Source organism: Theropithecus gelada, chromosome 7b (genome assembly GCF_003255815.1).
Source record: "Theropithecus gelada isolate Dixy chromosome 7b, Tgel_1.0, whole genome shotgun sequence".
NCBI classification, from domain to species: domain Eukaryota; kingdom Metazoa; phylum Chordata; class Mammalia; order Primates; family Cercopithecidae; genus Theropithecus; species Theropithecus gelada.
In genome coordinates this window covers 86177768-86197547 of record NC_037675.1, presented here as the reverse complement: position 1 = coordinate 86197547, position 19780 = coordinate 86177768, and positions in this window count along the sequence as shown.

Here is a 19780-nt window from a genome sequence, read left to right as displayed (position 1 = left end):
TTTTTTTTTTTTTTTTTTTTTTTTTTGAGACGGAGTCTCGCTCTGTAACCCAGGCTGGAGTGCAGTGGCCGGATCTCAGCTCACTGCAAGCTCCGTTTCCCGGGTTTACGCCATTCTCCTGCCTCAGCCTCCGGAGTAGCTGGGACTACAGGCGCCCGCCACCTCGCCCGGCTAGTTTTTTGTATTTTTTAGTAGAGACGGGGTTTCATCGTGTTAGCCAGGATGGTCTCGATCTCCTGACCTCATGATCCACCCGCCTCGGCCTCCCAAAGTGCTGGGATTACAGGCTTGAGCCACCGCGCCCGGCCTAGTCAGCAATCTTAAGCAAAAGAACAAAACTGGAGGCATCACACTACCTGAACTAAAACTATATTCCACAGCTGTAATAATAAAGACAGCATGACACTGGAATAAAAACATAGACTAATAAAAATATAGACAGGTTAGAAATAAATGCACACATTTAAAGTGCCAAGAACACATGATGGGAAAAGGACAGTCTTTTCAATAAATGACATTGGAAAAACTGAATATCCACATGCAGAAGAATTAACTCATACCCTTATTTCACACCACATGCAAAAATCAACTCAAAATGGATCAAATATTTATACATATAATCTGATGTTTAAAATTAAAATACAGAAGAAAACGTGGGAGAAAAGCTTCGTGATATTGGTCTGGTGAATAATTTTTTGAATATGATCACAAAAGCACTGGCAATAAAATATAAAAACAACAAATGGGATTGCTTCAAACTAAAAAGCTTCTGCATAGCAAAACAAAACCAAAACCAAAAAAAAAAAAAAAAAACAACACAGCTATGGCTCGATGTGGTGGTTCACACCTGTAATCCTAGCAGTTTGGGAGGCCAAGGCTGGCAGATCGCTTGAACGCAAGACCAGCCTGGGCAACGTGGTTAAACCCCATGTCTACAAAAAATGCAAAAATGAGCTGGGCATGGTGGTGTGTGCCTTTAGTCCCAGCTGCTTGTGAGGCTGAGGTGGGAGGATCACCTGAGTCTGGGAGGTTGAGGCTGCAGAGAGCCGTGATCACGCCACTGCACTGTGAGCTGGATGACAGAGTCTCACTCTGTCTCAGGAAAAAACCAAAAACAAAAACAAACCAACAACAACAAAAAGAAAAACAAAACAGAAAACCAATCAATAGAGTGAAGAGACAACCTATGTAATGGTGGAAAATATTTGCAAATCACACATGTAGTAATACCCAAATATGTAAGAAACTCAAACAACTTAACCACAAGAAAACAAACAAAAACATTTAAAAATGTGTAAATGACCTGAATAGACAACAAAGTTGGGAGGAAAAAAATAATTGAACTAGGTCATAACCTGGAGGAAGAAGGTATGAAGAAAAGGAAAAGAGAAAGTTAAAAGTGTTTGCAAGATTTTGACCTGAACAGCTTGTGAAAGTTATTGCCAATAACTGAGATGGGAACAGCTTGGAAGGTGGGTATGGGAACATGATTGTTTTGTAGGGTGAGAAGTAAGTTAAATTTGAGAATCCTTTTGGACATGCAAACGGAGACATCTAAAAAGCCATTGGACATTTGAGTCCCATCAGAGAAAAGTTATGACCAAATTTAAGAATGATGAACATAGGATATTATTTATGTTCTAAACAGTATGAGATGAACCAGGATAAGAATATAGTTAACAGAACATATTAGGGGCTGTACCACTCTCCCATATACTGAACAAGATGCTGTAGTTGGAAAGTGATGTAACAATTTTCCAGTAGGAGTTTTGATACCATCTTTATTACAGTAATAAAAGATCAAAAATTAGGCTGGACATGGTTGCTCATGCCTGTAATCTCAGTACTTTGGGAGGTTGAGGCAGGCAGATCACTTGAGGTCAGGAGTTTGAGATGAGCCTGACCAACATGGTGAAACCCCATCTCTACTAAAAATACAAAAATATGGCAGGTGCGGTGGCTCATGCCTGTAACCAATCACTTTGGGAGGCTGAGGCAGGCGGATCACGAGGTCAAGAGATCAAGACCATCCTGGCCAACTTGGGGAAATCCCGTCTCTACTAAAAATACAAAAGTTAGCTGGGCGTGGCAGCGTGAGCCTGTAGTCCCAGCTACTTGGGAGGTTGAGGCAGGAGAATCATTTGGACCCAGAGGCTACAGCCTGAGCTGAGATTGTGCCACTGCACTGCAGCCTGGGTGACAGAGCGAGACTCTGTCTCAAAAAAGAAAATAATAATAATAACCAGGTGTAGTGGTGGGCACCTGTAATCTCAGCCACTAGGGAGGCTGAGGCAGGAGAATTGCTTGAACCCGGGAGGCAAAGGTTGCAGTGAGTGAAGATCATATGTCTGCAGTCCAGCCTGGGCAACAGAGTGAGACTGTCTCAAAAAAAAAAAAAAAAAAATAGTAGTAATGGGGAAAATATTACCAATATGGTGACCTCCTGCTGTAGTCACTTGCAGTCTTCTAATGGGTGGTTCAAAAAAATAATTTCAAGTTTCAAGATTTTTTTTTTTTTTTGAGACAAAGTCTCACTCTGTCGCCCAGGCTGAAGTGCAGTGGTACAATTTCAGCTCGCTGCCAAGTCTTTTATTAAATACCTCCTTGTCATCTACCTCCCAACAGCCATTAAATCTCTCTCTATCTTCCTCTCGTTCTCACTCTCTTGAGGTATGATTAAATTAATTAGTCTAACGCATCATTTAGAAATTGTCTTATATGAAATATGTAGCAAGTTGAGGGGCAGGGTCAGGACATTTGAAACATTTATTTGACATTAACATTTCTGCCAATCAAATTATGTCTATGAGATGCCAGACAATTAATGTGTTGTTTCTTTTAAGTAACATATTTAGTAGATTACTGCTTCATCAGTGCATTTCCTTGATACTAGAGAAGTTACATTACTTCATAGATACTTTTTCCAGTCTCATTTGGAATTTTTTTGCATTTTTGTCTTTGTTTCTTTACATCTGCATCAAATATTGTTTGGCCTCATCAAATGAATAGTTTTAGAATCATTTACATGCAGTCATATATTTGGGACAGAGTTAGTCATCAAACATGAAGGTTGATGAAATTTATTAAAAGATTTGAATAATTTTGTTTATTTTTAAAGATGAAATTAAGCAGTGGAAAGTCAGAAAGTCAGATTTCATTAATATTAAATAGCTATTCTCAGCATGATAAGTTGCAGGTAAAAGGCAAGAAATCAGCCTCCTATTTGCCTGCTACAAAATGATAGCCTTGTGATTGTGGGAGCTGTTTGTTCCTGCATGAGAAATAAGTTGCCCGCTGTCAGGCGTGTCCTGATAGGACCAAAACAGTGCATGTCATATGGATGACCTTTTCCTAATATTGCACAAAGAAATCAGGCTGAGAGAGGTTAATGATGTACCCTTGAGCACGTGGCTGGGTAAGTACCAGGATAAGGCTTAAGCTTCCATCTCTTAGCTCCACCTCACGGGCTTTTGGCCTCATCTTGCAGTACTTCAAGCTCTTACTATAACTGGCTGCTTCTCCTGCTGCATGGTCATCATCTTCCTCTTGTTAGATGCTCATCAAGAAAAGTCATGTAGTTAGTACAGGTCCAAGAAAACAGATCCTAAAAGAGAATAGAATAAAGCCATTGATGTTGATCAGGCTCTGACAAGTCTTCCTACATCCCATCTTTGCTCATGGCATATGGAATGAAAATAATGCAAAGTGGGATGAAGCTCAAAGTGTTTTCTAAGCAATTGGAATTTTGTCAGAGCATGAAAGAATGTATGGTTACTCAATTTTGGTGGTGCTTCAGTGAATTTAAATAGACCATGCCCAAGATTACATAAGAGAGCTATCAATAAAAAGATGCATTTTCTGATTATGTAAGTAATCATGACCCTTGAGCAAAATTTGAAAAATGTAAAAATATCTCAAAAGAAAACAAAATCATCTTTAACCTTTATAAAGAGACACCACTAAAAATATTTTGGATGTACGTCCAAGTGCATTTTTCCTTATACAATTGAACCCATATTTTTATAAAGTTTCTTCTATTTTTCTTTTCACACTTTATTGTGAGCTTATTTCCAACTTACTAAAGTGAGTTCATACACATTATGATGATGAAATATTATCATATGGCATATAAACACTGTGTATTTATTTATTACCCTTCTCTCAACATTAAGATTGTTCCACATTTGTCACGAATAAAATTGTAATGAACCTGTTGATTATAACATGTTAGCAGTTAAAATACAATGCTTTAATATTCAAGATATTTTTTAAATTATGTAGTGCTTCTTTATGTTTGCCATGTAAGTTGACACAATCAGGAGTGAAGGAAATACTATTCTTATAAGCCCAGTTTTTAGATTAGTTAGTGGAAACCTATCAATACTAGGCAATATTTCACTGAATTAAAATAAAAGCTGCTGGGTTCTGTAATGATAAAACAGCAAATGTGCTTTGAGGCTAGTGTTTTTCAATATTCAATTGTGGGCCCAGAAAAATAGTGTAATGCTGATTACAAATACTTCAGCATGATTAAGGCTGATCTCTTCAGAAATAACCTTGGCTTTTTAGTTAAAACTGACAGAAACAAAGCCCTTCATGGATCTTTTTCTGGAAGTCTTGCTTTTCTCTTTAAGCATGATGTTAGTCATTATGGTGCAATTTTGATTATGTGTACGATATTTATATTTATGTAGTCACTGACACCTCATCCTGTCATGATTTGAATGCAGATGAGTGAGTAGGTAATGATGATGATTTGTTATGGTGAAAGTAAATGTTATGACTTAAATTCACCTAAAGGAAAAGCTTCCCTCTGAAGACAGGTGGCATATTTAGAACCATTTATAATCTTCATAGCTTTTTTTTGTTTGTTTGTTTCCTTCTGCATTTTTTCAAAACCATATAAATTTTAATCCTTATAAATAGGGGAAATTAAATGAAGACAGTCCTATTAAGTCATTCTCTTAAAACTAACAGAAATAGGGAAGAAGGTGACATCATTTCTTTTATTTACATGTGATATATTGGTTAGTCGGCTTGTGTAACTTACCATGACTAAAAACTATATCAGCCATTTAATTATTTTGGTACCAAGATATTAATAAATTGTTTGATGCCTTCATTGATCCACCCAGTGCAGATGTGGATGTCAGCATCACTGGTCACCTCTGAGGCTGTTTCTATAGGACATGTCAGAGTAACAGATTGCGTTAATCATGATGGCAAATTGATGCTATAATGAACACCACTTTGTACACATATCTTCTGTTTATTAGAATCAAACTACTGGATTTTGCTTTGTTTAACTAAGCTATAACCTAATTTGTTAAATATTGTCAAGTATTACATGCTGAACTACATAAGTTCAAGTCCCCAATATTTCAGGCAAAATAAAGTGGTAGCCCACATTTAATAGTATAGAATAATATATTTTTTCCAGACTCATGAAATTTCTGTGATTCTTTATATACCTAATTGATTTATTCTCTGTTTTCTTTTAGGGCATCGTGTTATATAGACTCAGTTTTGTCATATTCCTCATTTTATGCTTTATACATTTACTGTGCACCGTACTTTCTAGTTTCCCATGAAATATTTATCAATCTATTATACAGAATTCTGTTGTATATTGAGCAAGCAATCTGAAGTTGCAGTGTTTCTTATCTAAGCTATAAATTAGAAATTAAAACACTTTTAGAGATGCATTGCTTCCAGAAAAACATTCCCACAGATGGAAGTCTGTTAATTATTCTTACTGTGCTGCTGCTTTAGTCCAACATCAAGTAAGATGTGAATTTGCCATTTGGAAAGGTTTTATTGATGGTTTCTGGTGAGACAATTCTAAAATAATGGTTTTATTCTGTGTTTTAGCCTTGGACGTAGAATAAGAGAACCCAAATTCTGGCCCTATCAACAGTACTCTATGGATATATAGCTTTGTATACATTTTGCAACTTCTAAGAGACTTTTCTCTCATTTATGAAATGGACAACACTACTAGCTGCCACCTTGTTATTGAGGTTAATAAATGAATGTTACGTTTTGTAGGCTGCAGTGCATCGGTAATATACAGTGGTATTAATACCTTAATTGTTGACTTTAAAGCATCACTAACTGCATTCTAATTATAGATATTCATATTTTTGTTAAAAGTAGCAAGTGCCTAAAAATGTGTAATATAGGACTTTACTGCATATGTTACTTTGCTAGAGCTGCCAAAATACATCCTAGACTTGATGATTTAACACAAAATATTTTCTCACAGTCCTAGGAGCTAGAAGTCTGAAATCAAGGTGTTGGCAGGACTGGTTTAATTTTGAGTCCTCTCTTCTTGGCTTGTAGATGACTGTCTTTTCCCTTTGTTTTTACATGATCTTTTCTGATTTCCTTTAAGGACACCATTTACTGGGACTGGATAAGGTCCCACCCTAATGATCTCATTTAACATTAATTACTCCTCTAAATATCCTATCTCCAAATATGCTTACATTCTGAGGTATTGGTGGGGCGAGGTTAGGACCTCAGCATATGAATTTAGAGGACAAACTATTCAGCAAACAATACTGTATAATAATGTTTCCCAAATTGTAGTCTGCTGAGCACTTGTATCCAGATGTACTTTAGTAACAGATTATACTGGTGAAACACATTGGGAGAATGCTAAATAATACACCAAAAAGTTTGTGTTTTGTTGAGATTGTGGATCTTTTTACAAGCTAAAGAATGGTAATTTCCAGGAGGATATTATAGGAGTTAGGCTTTACTATATTTATTTGACCAAGGAATCTGATTTTGTTGTTCAGAAAAGGCTGTTGCATATGTATAGTAACTCTTTTCTTTACTTAAAGGACAGTAATACAAATCTGACACACTTGAAACATATATCTTAGGGTGGGCCCAATTATAGATGGGATAAGTAACCATCTCTACCATGTTTGTGTGGAAAAGTAAAAAACAAAACAAAACAAAACAAAATGCCCTACACTTTATTAGAAGCCAAAAGAATGTAGCATTTTTCCGATGCAAGCAATTACCATAATTGCAGTTATATTTTACCTAAGACAGCTGTTTCTGTCTAGGATTTTGTTTTTCAGAAAGATAAAATGCTTTTATGTTAATGGGTTATGTTTTATACTTTTATTTTAATAATATCAATTATTAACTCTTGAGAATGTTCTAATAAAATACTAATTTCCCTTTTTCTTAATGAGATCTCTAGGGACTGGAACAAAGGAAGGTAAAATTAAATAGAAAGAAAAATAAGAAAAGACAGAACAGTTGTTCTCAATCCACACGCTGCATGTAAGTCACGTGATAAGACTTTAAACATGAAAATGGCGTAGCCCTATCCCTAACATTTCTCATTCAAATGATTGAGTGAAGGACTGAGATGCTTTAAAGCTCTAATCATGATTCTAATATGTGGTCCAGAGTAAATCTATCATTCACAGGAGAGAGGCTAAGTAAGGGGTGTGCCAAATCTATTAGGGAGAGCTCCAGAAATATTAGGTGCTAGGGTAGGATGACAAAAACAAAACAAAACAAAACAAAACAAAACAAAGAATTGTTAATGGTAACAGAAAGCGAAATACAAAAACACAAAGGACTTATTGATCAAATTCCCTGCATCAATGAGTGAAAAGGAAGTGATAAGTAGGCATTGAGGAAAGCTAAAGCAAATTTTATCTGCAAAACTGAAATTCTACACCCATTTTAAATAACGAAAGTCTCAGGCTATAAAATCAATGTGCAAAAATCACTAACATTCCTATACACCAACAACAATAAATCTAAGAGCCAAATCAGGAATGCAATCCTATTCACGATTGCCACAGAAAGAAAATACCTAGGAATACAACTAACCAAGGAGGTAAAATATTTCTACAAGGAGAACTGTGAAACACTGCTCAAAGATATCAGAAATGACACACAAAAATAAAAAAAAAAATTCTATGCTCATGGAGAGGAAGAATCAGTATCATAAAAATTGCCCTACTGCCCAAAACAATTTATAGATTCAATGCTATTCCTATTAAGCTACCATTGAAATTCTTCATGCACTAGAAAAAAAACTATTTTCAAATTCATGTAGAACCAAAAAAGGGCCTGAATTTGCCAAGGCAATTCTAAGCAAAAAGAACAAAACTAGAGGTATCAGGCTAACTAACTTCAAACTATACTTCAGGGCTACAGTAACCTAAAAGCATGGTACTGGTACAAAACCGCACACACAGGCCAAAGGAACAGAATAGAGAAGCCAGAAATAAGTCTGCACACCAAAAACTATCTAATCTTTGACAAATCTGACAAAAACAAGCAATAGGGAAATGATTTCCTATTCAATAAATGGTGCTGGGATAGCCTTATACAGAAGATTAAAATTGGACCCCTTCTTTACACCATATATTAATACAAATTTGATGCAAGAGGAACTAAAGATTTACATGTAAAACCCAAAACTATAAAAACCCTGGAAATCAACCTAGGCAATAGCATTCATAGGAACATAAGGAAGGGAAAACACTTCATGACGAAGGCATAAAAAGCAATTGCAACAAAAGCAAAAATTGACAATAGGGATTTAATTAAACTCATGAGCTTCTGCACAGCAAAGGAAACTATCAACAGAATGAACAGACAACCTAGAGAAGGGGAGAAAAATTTTGCAAACAATGTTTATAACAAAGGTCTAATATCCAGCATGTATAAAGAACTTCAACAAATTTACAAGAAGAACAAACAACCCTATTAAATAGTGGGCAAAGGATATGAATAGGCACTTTTCCAAAGAAGACATACATGTAGCCAACAATCAAATAAAAAACTCTCAACATAGCTGATCATTAGAGAAATGGAAATCAAAACCACAATGAGATAACATCTCATACCAATCAGAATGGCAATTATTAAAAAGTCAAAAAAAAAAAAACAAAAAAGAAAAAAACAAAAACATATGCTGGTGAGGTCGTGGAGAAAAAAGGAATTTACACTTGTACACTTTGGGTTGGAGTATAAATGAGTTCAATCGTTGTGGAAGACAGTGTGATGTTTCCTCAAAGACCTAAAGACAGAAATATCATTTGACTCAGCAATTCCATTACTGGGTATGTACCCAGAGGAACATAAATTGTTCTTTTATAAAGACACATGGACATGTATGTTCATTGCAACGCTATTCACAATAAGAAATACATGGAATGGGCCGGGCGCGGTGGCTCAAGCCTGTAATCCCAGCACTTTGGGAGGCCGAGACGGGCGGATCACAAGGTCAGGAGATCGAGACCATCCTGGTTAACACGGTGAAACCCGTCTCTACTAAAAAATACAAAAAACTAGCCGGGCGAGGTGGCAGGTGCCTGTAGTCCCAGCTACTCGGGAGGCTGAGCCAGGAGAATGGTGTAAACCCGGGAGGCGGAGCTTGCAGTGAGCTGAGATCACGCCACTGCACTCCAGCCTGGGTGACAGAGCTAGACTCCGTCTCAAAAAAAAAAAAAAAAAAAGAAAGACATGGAATGGACCTAATTGCCCATCAGAGATAGACTGGATAAGGGAAGTGTGGAATACTAAGTAAGAGGTGTGCCAAATCTATTAGGGAGAACTCCAGAAACATTAGGTGCTAGAGTAGGATGACAAAAACAAACAAACAAACAAAAATTATTAATGGTAACAGAAAGTGAAATACAAAAATACAAAGGCCTTATTGATCAAATTTCCTGAAACAATGAGTGAAAGGAAATGATAAATAGGCATTGAAATGGAATACTATGCAGCCACTAAAAAGAATGAGATCATGTCCTTTGCAGGAACACAGATGGAGCTGGAGGCCATTATCCTTAGCAAACTAACACAGGAACAGAAAACTGAATACCACATATTCTTACTTATATGTGGAAGCTAATCGATGAGAAAACATGGACACATAGAGGGGAACACCACACACTGGGGCCTGAGGGTGGAGGGTTGGAGGAGGGAGAGGATCAGGAAAAATAACTAATGGGTACTAGGCTTAATACCTGGGTGACAAAATAATATGTACAACAAACCCACATGACACAAGTTTACCTATATAACAAACCTGCACATGTACCCCTGAACTTATAATAAAAGTTTCAAAAATGACTCCTTGTTTTTCTTGTTTCTAGTGCCCTCAAACCCCCAGTCTATATTTTCTTTCTGTCTGTTTATCTATTCTAGGAAACTCATATAAGTGGAATCATATAGTATTTATCTTTTTGTGACTGGCTTACTTCACTTGGCATAATCCCCCTTAAGTTTCATCCATGTAGCATGTATCAGAATTTCTTTCCTTTATAAAGCTGAATAATATTCCATTGCATCCACATTTTTACTGATGCATCCGTCAACGGACAGTTGGGTTGCCTACACCTTTTGACTATTAGTAATTATGGTGCTGTGAACATGAGTATACAGATCCATGTTTCAGATCTATTCCAGACCTTCATTCAGTTCTTATAAGTATATACCCAAAATTGAAATTGGAAAATCCCATGATAATTCTATTTTTAGTTTTCTGAGGAAACACAACACTATTTCTCATAGTGGCTACACCATTTTATATTCCCATCAACAGTGCACAAAAATTTCAGTTCTTATAAGTATACACCCAAACTTGAAATTGGAAAATCCCATGATAATTCTATTTTTAGTTTTCTGAGGGAACACAATGCTATTTTTCATAGTGGCTACACCATTTTATATTCCCATCAACAGTGCACAAAAATTTCAACATCTTCGCTTTCTTGCCAAGATTTGTTATTTTATTTGACAGTAGCCATCCTAATGGGTGCGAGCTGGTATCTCATTGTGACTTAGATTTATAATTTTTAATGATTAGTGACATTGAGCTTATTTTTGTGTCCTTGATGGACACTTGTGTATGTTCATTAAATCTGTCTATTCAAGCTCTTTGTCCATTTTTTAATCAAAATTTTGTTGTTTTTGCTTAGTCTTAGTTTTGTTTTTATTGTTGAGTTAGAGGAGCTCTCTATACATTCTGAATATTAATCCCTCATATGATTTGCAAATATTCTCCCTCATTTCATAGGTTTCCTTTTTGCTCTGTTAATTGCGCCTTTGTTGCACAGAAGTTTTCATTTTGATGTAGTCCAATTTATCTATTTTTACCTTTATTGCCTGTGGGTTTGGTGTCATATGTAAAAAGTTATGACCAGGCTGGGCATGGGAGCTCACATCTGTAATCTCAGCATTTTGGGAACCCAAGGTAGGTGGATCACATGAGGTCAGGAGTTCACAGCCAGCCTGGCCAACATGGTGAAATCCCAACTCTATTAAAAATACAAAAACTAACTGGGCATGATGGCGGTGACTATAATCCCAGCTACTTGGGAGGCTGAGGCAGGAGAACTGTTTGAACCTGGGAGACAGAGGTTGCAGTGAGCCAGTGAGCTGAGATCACACCTTTGCACTCCAGCCTGGGCAACAGAGTGAGACTCCATCTCAAACGAACAAACAAAAAGTTAGTACCAAATCCAATGTCATAAATATTTTTTCTTATGTTTTCTTCTACTAGTTTTATAGTTTTAGCTTTTACATTTAAGTCTTTGATCCATTTTGATACCTTTCCTTCTTTTTAAACCAAGAAAGGCATATCTTTCATTTATTAACTATTTGGTACAGGAGTTCCATGAGCACCATTCCACATAATAACCCTGGGATCTAGGTTATTTCAATTTTGTGGCTCTGCCATTTCCCATGAATCAAAAGCTCCTCCACTGAATTATCTGTATCCAACCAGTAAGCATGCAAGGAGAAATAATAAGTTGAGACTCCCAGTGGAAATTTTGGAGGCCAGGCCTTCGCAGTGCTCTTTATTTCTTCAGGTGGATTTGAATTAGTGACTAGTGTCCTTCAACTTGAAGGACTCCTTTTAGCATTTCTTTTAAGGCAAGCCTGCTTGTGATGCATTGTCTTAATTTTTACTTACCATGGATGATCTTAACCTCTCTTTCTTTTTTGAAGAACAATTTTGTCAGACATAGAATTCTTGAATCACAGTTTTTTTTTTTTTTCTTTCAGTAGTTTGAGTATTTCATCTCACTGCCTGTGACCTCAATGATTTCTGATGCAAAATTAGTTGTCAATCTTCATGAGTATCCCTTGTACATGATTTATCACTTCTCTTTTGATACCTTCCAGATTCTTTTTTTGGCTTTAATCAGTCTGATTATGATTTGTTGTTCACTGTGGACCTCTGTTTATCCTATTTGAAGTTCATTGGGCCCCTTGTATGTGCAAATTAATGTGTTTAATAAGAACTAGGACATTTTTGTCCATTATTTTTTAGAATATTTTTCATTCCTGTTTCTCTTTCTCCTCTCCTTTTGAGACTCTCATCATGCACACGGCAGCATACTTGATGATATCCCACAGGTCTTGTAGGCTCTATTCATTGTCTTTGTTCTTTTTTCATTGTCTTCTTCAGACTGGGTAATCTCAATTGACCTAACTTCAAGTTAGGTTGAGTTTTCTGCCACCTTAAATATGCTACTAAACCCATTCAGGAAATTTTTAATTTTAGTTATTATATTTTACTTTTTAGTTCCAGAATTTCAATTTGGTTCTTTTTATTATTGTATTATTGTATTGTATTGTATTGTATTTTTATTTCTTTTATTATTTCTATTATTGTATTAATTACCATTTGGTGAGATATCATTCTCATACTTTCCCTTTACACATGGTTTACTTTAGCTCTTTTAATATATTTTTAAAATAGCTGATTTAAAGTATTTATCCAGTAAGTCCAATGTCTAGGCTTCTTCTTTTCTCTGCCATTCTTGCTGACATTACTTGGCAGAATTACTATTTAAAAATCAGCGCTCCACACAATTTAATCTCTGTTGTAAAACCTGTATCCACGTCTTTAAAATATCCCCTGGCTACATCAGCATTCAGTCAAATTTGAGAACTACTAAAGTAGAAAGAATTTGAGAGATGGGATGATCCCAAGAGGCTGAGCAAGGTCTAGACCATTCTGGGCTTTCTTCTGCCAGAGTGAGAAGGTGAGAATGATGACACTTGAGAGCAGCATCACTGTTCTTTTCCTTACCACTTCCTGAACAGGAAGGAAAAGTCTAAGGATGAATTTTGAAGTATAACATTACATTGTGCTCCGTATTTACATTAGGGATTATTTGGGACATTTAGTATAGTGTCTGATAATGTAGCTATGTTTTCTATCACATTCAGCAATGTAGTTGGATCTGAGTTCAATTTATCTCAACTTTCAATTTAAAAATAAAAAATATGAGAAGAGTTTGTAAATACATTTTCTAATCACTGATCTTACCTGTTATCTATCATTTTGACTTGCTAATGTCTTATAAGAAAGTATATACTTTAGTTATTTTCTGTTTTGATTCTAGCATATAAAATGAGTGCAACCCAAGATAATTTGAAATCAGGTCTGGTGTGCACTTTAAAATGAAAATAAAAGTCATATGGTTATGCTTCAAAAAATTTTGGCCTCACAAACTCCCTCTGGGAAGAAGAAAAGAAGTTTCCCTGAATCCTACAGAAGTGCACCTTTTGGTTCCTGGGCCCATATACCAAGAAGGAGAGACTGACGGAGCTTAATAACAGCTGCATAATACATCTGGATAGTGAGCATCTATTTAAGATTACTAATAATATAAAATAGTTGATGTTCTATCAGTTAGAATTTTCTTAGGTAAAAATGAAATAAAACAACTCAAACTGTAATCCAGACACTTTCTCAAAATTGTTGGATATGCTGGGGGCGGTAGCTCCCCCACACTCCCAGCACTTTGGGAGGCTGAGGTAGGAGGATTGCTTAAGCCCAGAAATTTGAGACCACTTGGGGCAATATGGCAAAACCCTCTCTCAACAAAAAACACAAAATATCAGCCAGTCACACGCTTGTAGTTTCAACTATTCAGGAGGCTGAAGTGGGAGGATCACTACTAAGCCTGGGAGGTTGAGCCCGCAGTGAGCTGTGATTGTGCCACTGCACTCTAGCCTGGGTGACAAAGTGAGACCTTGTCTCAAAAAAAAAAAAAAAAAAGAAAAGAAAAGAAAAGAAAATTATTGGCTAGATGGGTACACATAAGTGAAAATTTTAATTTGAGTTAATTTAATTCAATATTTTCTAGAATGATACTAGGATACTAGTTCTCTCTATTTTTTTATATGTTTTATTGTTTATTGAGCTGTGTGTCTAGCCAAAAAATCAGAATTAGAGCAGCTGTTTCCTGTATTGTTTTTTAATAAATTTATTTTTAAATCTATCTTACTGATTCTTAAAGTCAAAGGTAAAGAGTAATGACAATTTTTTTTTTCTTCACATTCCTGCTCAGTCAGGTCTTCTCAGGAGACTGAAAGAAGCAAGTAAGAAATAATAATAAAATATTAAGAGGTTTCAAAAGTATACCGTTTAATAACTCCTTTGGATTAAAATATCTGGGGAAATTAATTTATACTTAGGTAGCTAGATTTTATTTCACTGATGCTTGCTACTCTATATCTTTTCCTAACACTTCTTATAATTAACTTATTTTGACTCAATGCTAACTGTATTGTATGCATTTCTGAGATAAGGAATTTGAAGCTACGTAATTTATGTAGATTATTAATCAAACCCAGGTCTTGGTGGAAGACCAAGATAATTTCTATTGTTCTGTTATAGCTACCTCAAAAAGTCAAATCCTCAGAAACTATTGCCATATATATATGTGTGTGTGTGTGCGGGCTATTGTTATACACACACACACGCACACACACACATACATATATATATATATATATATAGAGAGAGAGAGAGAGAGAGAGAGACAGACATATGGACAGACTGAGGAAGAGAGAGTTCATTTCAGAAACTGAACTTCAGTATCACATAAAATATATTTCATATATCTAAGTCAGAGTGACTACATTGTAGAAACAAAAATAATCCAAATTGGATTTTCAGAAAACTACACAAATGTTGCAAAACTCACACACATTAATTCACTGATAATTTGAGAATTATTTTAGCTTTTTTCTCTTAAGGTAAGGAAGAGAAGAATAACAGAAGTAAAAATAAAGATCAAGTGATATCCTACCATTTTCATATCAGGAACTTTCATGTATGTCATCCAATTTCATAGTTATTAGTTTTTGAGGTAGAATACTCCATTTTACAGATGAGGAAACTAAGGCTGAGAGGGAGTTTAATTAGAAAGTATTAATTTGTTAAGTCTGGATTTAAAATAAATTCTAATTTCAAAATCCTGACTTCATGCATATTTGGAAATGGGTGAATTCTACTGAATAATCAGAGTTAGTAATAACAGAGAAATATTATTCAAAATATTTTATTACATTTACACATTTTACAAAGTCACAAATCAATGATTCTCAAAAAGAGATAAAAAGTTAAAAAAAAAAAAATAGACCTCACATGATGATTCAGAACTCGGTTTTTAGCATAGCGAAGTTTTCTTCTGATATTTCCCATTGTATCTTGCTTTAGAATATACAATCCTTAAAATGCTTCATTTATATTTTAAAAGTAGGTATGTGAGTTCCTTATTTTTGTTCTGTATCTCACAAAGCAGCATTGCCTTAAATTATATCAGAAGACTGCGGATTTCTTCTATTTATTTTATAATTAAATAATGAGGAAAACATATTATACCCAGATCTTTAGAGTCTTCGCGATTATTGCTTTGAAGAAAATATCCTTTCAACCTTCAGATGAAGGGGGGTAGATACAGAGCAGGCTTCCTTCTGTCCCTGTGCCCCCATTACAATTTGGACTTGACCTTGGCTGACTCATTTCAGGGCATAAGGACGAATGTGTAGGATCATTTGATGAAAGGCAGTGGACTGTGATAAAGTCCACATGGGATAGATATGGGAGGAGAGTTGACATTTGTACAGAACAATGATGATTAATAAAAACAGAATCTCTCCACTCCCTTCTTATGTTTTATTTTGTGTAAATATTCAAGGCTAGCACCATCTTCTTAAATTTATTGTCTATTGACAGAAATATTGCAGATGCTTTCAACACAAATGTAATTCATTACAGGGAAATTCTTATTATCCTTATGAAATGCCACATTATCAAATAAATAAAGCTTAAAAGAACACGTAACCTAAGATTTAATTTTATGGTGCAACCTAAGGGTAAGGTTGCAGGAATTAGTAAAATGTTGAAGGTTAAGCTGTGAATCATTTTTCACAAATGCATCAAGGACTGTGTCAGAGATATATTTAGAGAGGGTTAGACTGTGCATTCCTTGTATCTTTAAACAAACATAATTGAAACATCTTTATTAAATTTGGCCATTTTTGTGGAAGATGGAGATCTGAGTATAAACTAGAAGATGGAATGACATTCTGAATTTCTTGACTTTCTAGAATCTGAGGCTTGGTGAAATGTTCCCTATATTGTTCCCTATATTGTTGAACCCATAATTAAGCCTCAATCTCTATTGCCATGGCCATTTATCAAAAGTTCATTGTGAAACCATTAGTTCAGTGAGGACAGGAAATCGCTCACATTTTCTCACTGAGTCATTCTATCCACTTACTTTGGTACCACTTCTGGGGTGGTTGTTCTCTAGTGGTCATTAGTGTTTAGTACAATGAAGCTCATTCTTTGTGCCCACTCTCATAGATTCTTTCACATGCCTGTCTCCCAGATCTCCAATCTTACTCTTCCAGCCAGGTCACTGACGAACCAGCTAAGCCATTTGAGCTATCCAAACAACATATTAGACATCACACAAAATCCTTGCCAGGGAATTGAGTGTCCCTATATCAATGAACTCCCCCTGCTATCTCTACTTCTTTTGAACCAGCACCCTTAGGATCCACTCGTAAGGTTACCCTCAGGGTTCCTTTGCATACATGCTGGCCAGTCCTACAGTTCCTTTGGCAAATAATTACCTTCATATAACAGGTCCAGCTACTCCCCAGTTGAGTTTGTTGTGCTGTCACTCTGATTATGGGAATATTGCCCAGGATGTGAGATGGTGACAGATTCTTAGTAGTACGAGCATTGTCCTGTAATGTGTTGGACGCTTTGAGGCCTTTGCATAATCACCAACAAAAGCGGAGGATTCTTTCTTCCGATAAGGGTGGGTGAGCCACTTCTGCAATCTAGGATATTTGGAGGAATCTGGAGAGGCGAGGTTCTTGAATGTGGAAATTTTCCCTTTTCTAGTATCTCCATCTCTAGTCTTAGGGTCCTTTCCTTCTCTATCAGTATCATAACTTTGCCATATGAGGCTTCCCTAAGCTCACAATTTAGTACTTCTCATGTTCAGCTGTACCCATCCTTTAGCGGTCTGATTTTCATCTGTGTCTCTCGATCCTTTATAAGTGCTTCTAAGGAGTCTCTCTAACTCTCACACTGTGCTTTTCCTTATTGATTGTTTTTTCATGGAATCAATGGAATCAATGGTGTTTAGCTCTAGCCACCCAATCCCATAATCATTATGCTTTCTATATCTAAATAGAAATAGAAATAGAGGTGAAAGCACCTCACATCATACCCAAGTGTACTAGCTAGTGCTACTCCTTTCATCTGTCCCCATCCCAGCCCATCACATGTGAAAAATCCTATCAATTACACAGCTTTAGCATATTAGGGACCATTAGACTATCAAAACTCCATGTGTTATCAGGGATGGGGTCATAATCCCCATCCATCAAGTAAGAAATCAACTCCACAATCCCATCTATAATGTCCGCTACCTAGGACCATCCCAAATATCAAACCTCTTAGGTCAGGTTTTCTAGGAGTAGAGTTTTAATTGGTGAATCTTATTTAAATGATTCATCAAAGGAGTGCCCTCAGGAAAGGGGAATGAGGGAAACAGAACAGGACACAGGAAAAAGTGAAACAATAATGTGGTCTTGGCAGGAGGTCAGCTTTATCATGATGGTATGAGAAAATTATCGATGCTGGAGTACAAATAACACCACAGTATCAGACTCACATTTTGTTCCCTCTAGGGATCTGCACAATCTTTCAGTAAAAGTCTAATTAGTAAATGCTTTTGGCTTTTCAGTTCATTCCGTGCCTGTTGGAGCTGCTCAGCCATTGCAGTGTGAAAGACAACGTGTAAACAAATGGGCATGGCTGTGTTTCCATGAAACTTTATTCATAAAAACTAGTAGTAGACGGGATTTGATCTACAAGCTGGTTGTAGTTTGCTGTAATCTGCTGTAGGGAAAACTGGCTCCCATTTGGCTGAAGAATATCTCTACACAAGAGTGTAAGTGAGCTGTTATTGGCCAACATTCCCAGCACATGATGGGTAATGGTACACTGGCAGTGAAGGGGGTCTGGGTAGGACACCATCAGAATCCACTGTATGAAGAGAATCAGGTGACTTCTGGGAGGTAGTGACAACTGAACTGATTTTTGAAAAAGGAGCTGAATAAGAGAAAACATGAGCAAAGGCATAAAAATGGGTTATAGTGCCATGTATGCAAAGAACTACAATCAGTTTAGAATTACATGTGAATAGTAGAAGATGAAGCTTGAGAGATAGATCAATAGGCTGTAAGGTGCATTATGTATTATTCTTGGTATTTACCTTGTAGAAAAAGAAGAGGCACTGGGGAGTTTAAAGTAGAGAGGTGAGATGAATTCTGCAGTGAAGATGCAGGGGACACATTCTTTTGTTGCTAACTCCATCTATTTATGTAGGAATTTTTAATCATTTACTATTCATAGTAATTAATAAGTTTGCTTGTTTCCTTCCCTTTCAGAGCCAATGTATGAAAAGTTAGATCCAGATTTGATGTTGCCCATTGATGGATGGTGGCATATATCCTCAAAGTGACTTTCCCACAGTGAAGTGAGATTTGCATCTTTGATCAGTATCCATTTTTTTTCCTCTCTGGCCTCCTTTGGAATAGCAGCAGATGTTTGAAAGATGTTTCTCTAGATGTCAGGGTAAAGTTTATGAGCATGACATGTAGGCATTTGCTATTGCTAAATGAAGCCAACTGGTCCAGACATAACTCACACCTTGGTCTATTTAGTCCGATGCTATGGCTAATAACCAAATTCATTTTGTACCAAATCTCAGGAAACCATCTGTTCAAATCAGAGGTTGCTATACTGTAAACATCCTCCTGTGATCTTTGTTGAAAACAAAATACCATCAAAGACACCTCTACCCTTTCTTTTTTGTAGCTTCCTTGCCTAAACCTGTCATTCTTCATTATTCAGACCAATGCTGACTGAGTAGTAGCATTTTAAGGATACTCTTCTGTATTGTACATGTAGGCTAGTTTAGAGTGGCAAAATCCCAGAGGAAGGGAGAAAAAATAATAGCTGTATTGATGTCTCAAGCTTAAGGTGATAGTTGTTTGAACCAGGGCCGTCTCAGTGGGAGAATACTTAACTCAAGTCTCTAGAAAATAGATCATGAGCCAGACTCAGTCTCAAAAAAAAAAAAAAAAAAAAAAAAAAATAGATCATGCAGGTAACAATGGTGACCTTGGAAAAGTAGGTCAAAGTGTACAAATTTTTTCTCCTTTTCTGTATGTTCCCAATGTCTACACATCTTTATTTATTAATGCAGTTCTTACCTTGGTCAAAATAAAACAAATTTGCTAGATAACTGAGTGTCCATATATAATAAAATTCACTTCAATCAATTTTTAGACTAACCAGTTGTCTAGTTTATAAAAAATCTATATGCCCAAGCATGTGGCAGTCATGTGGACTAGAACGTTATTAACATGATCTAACATTTATGTAATACCTCTACTC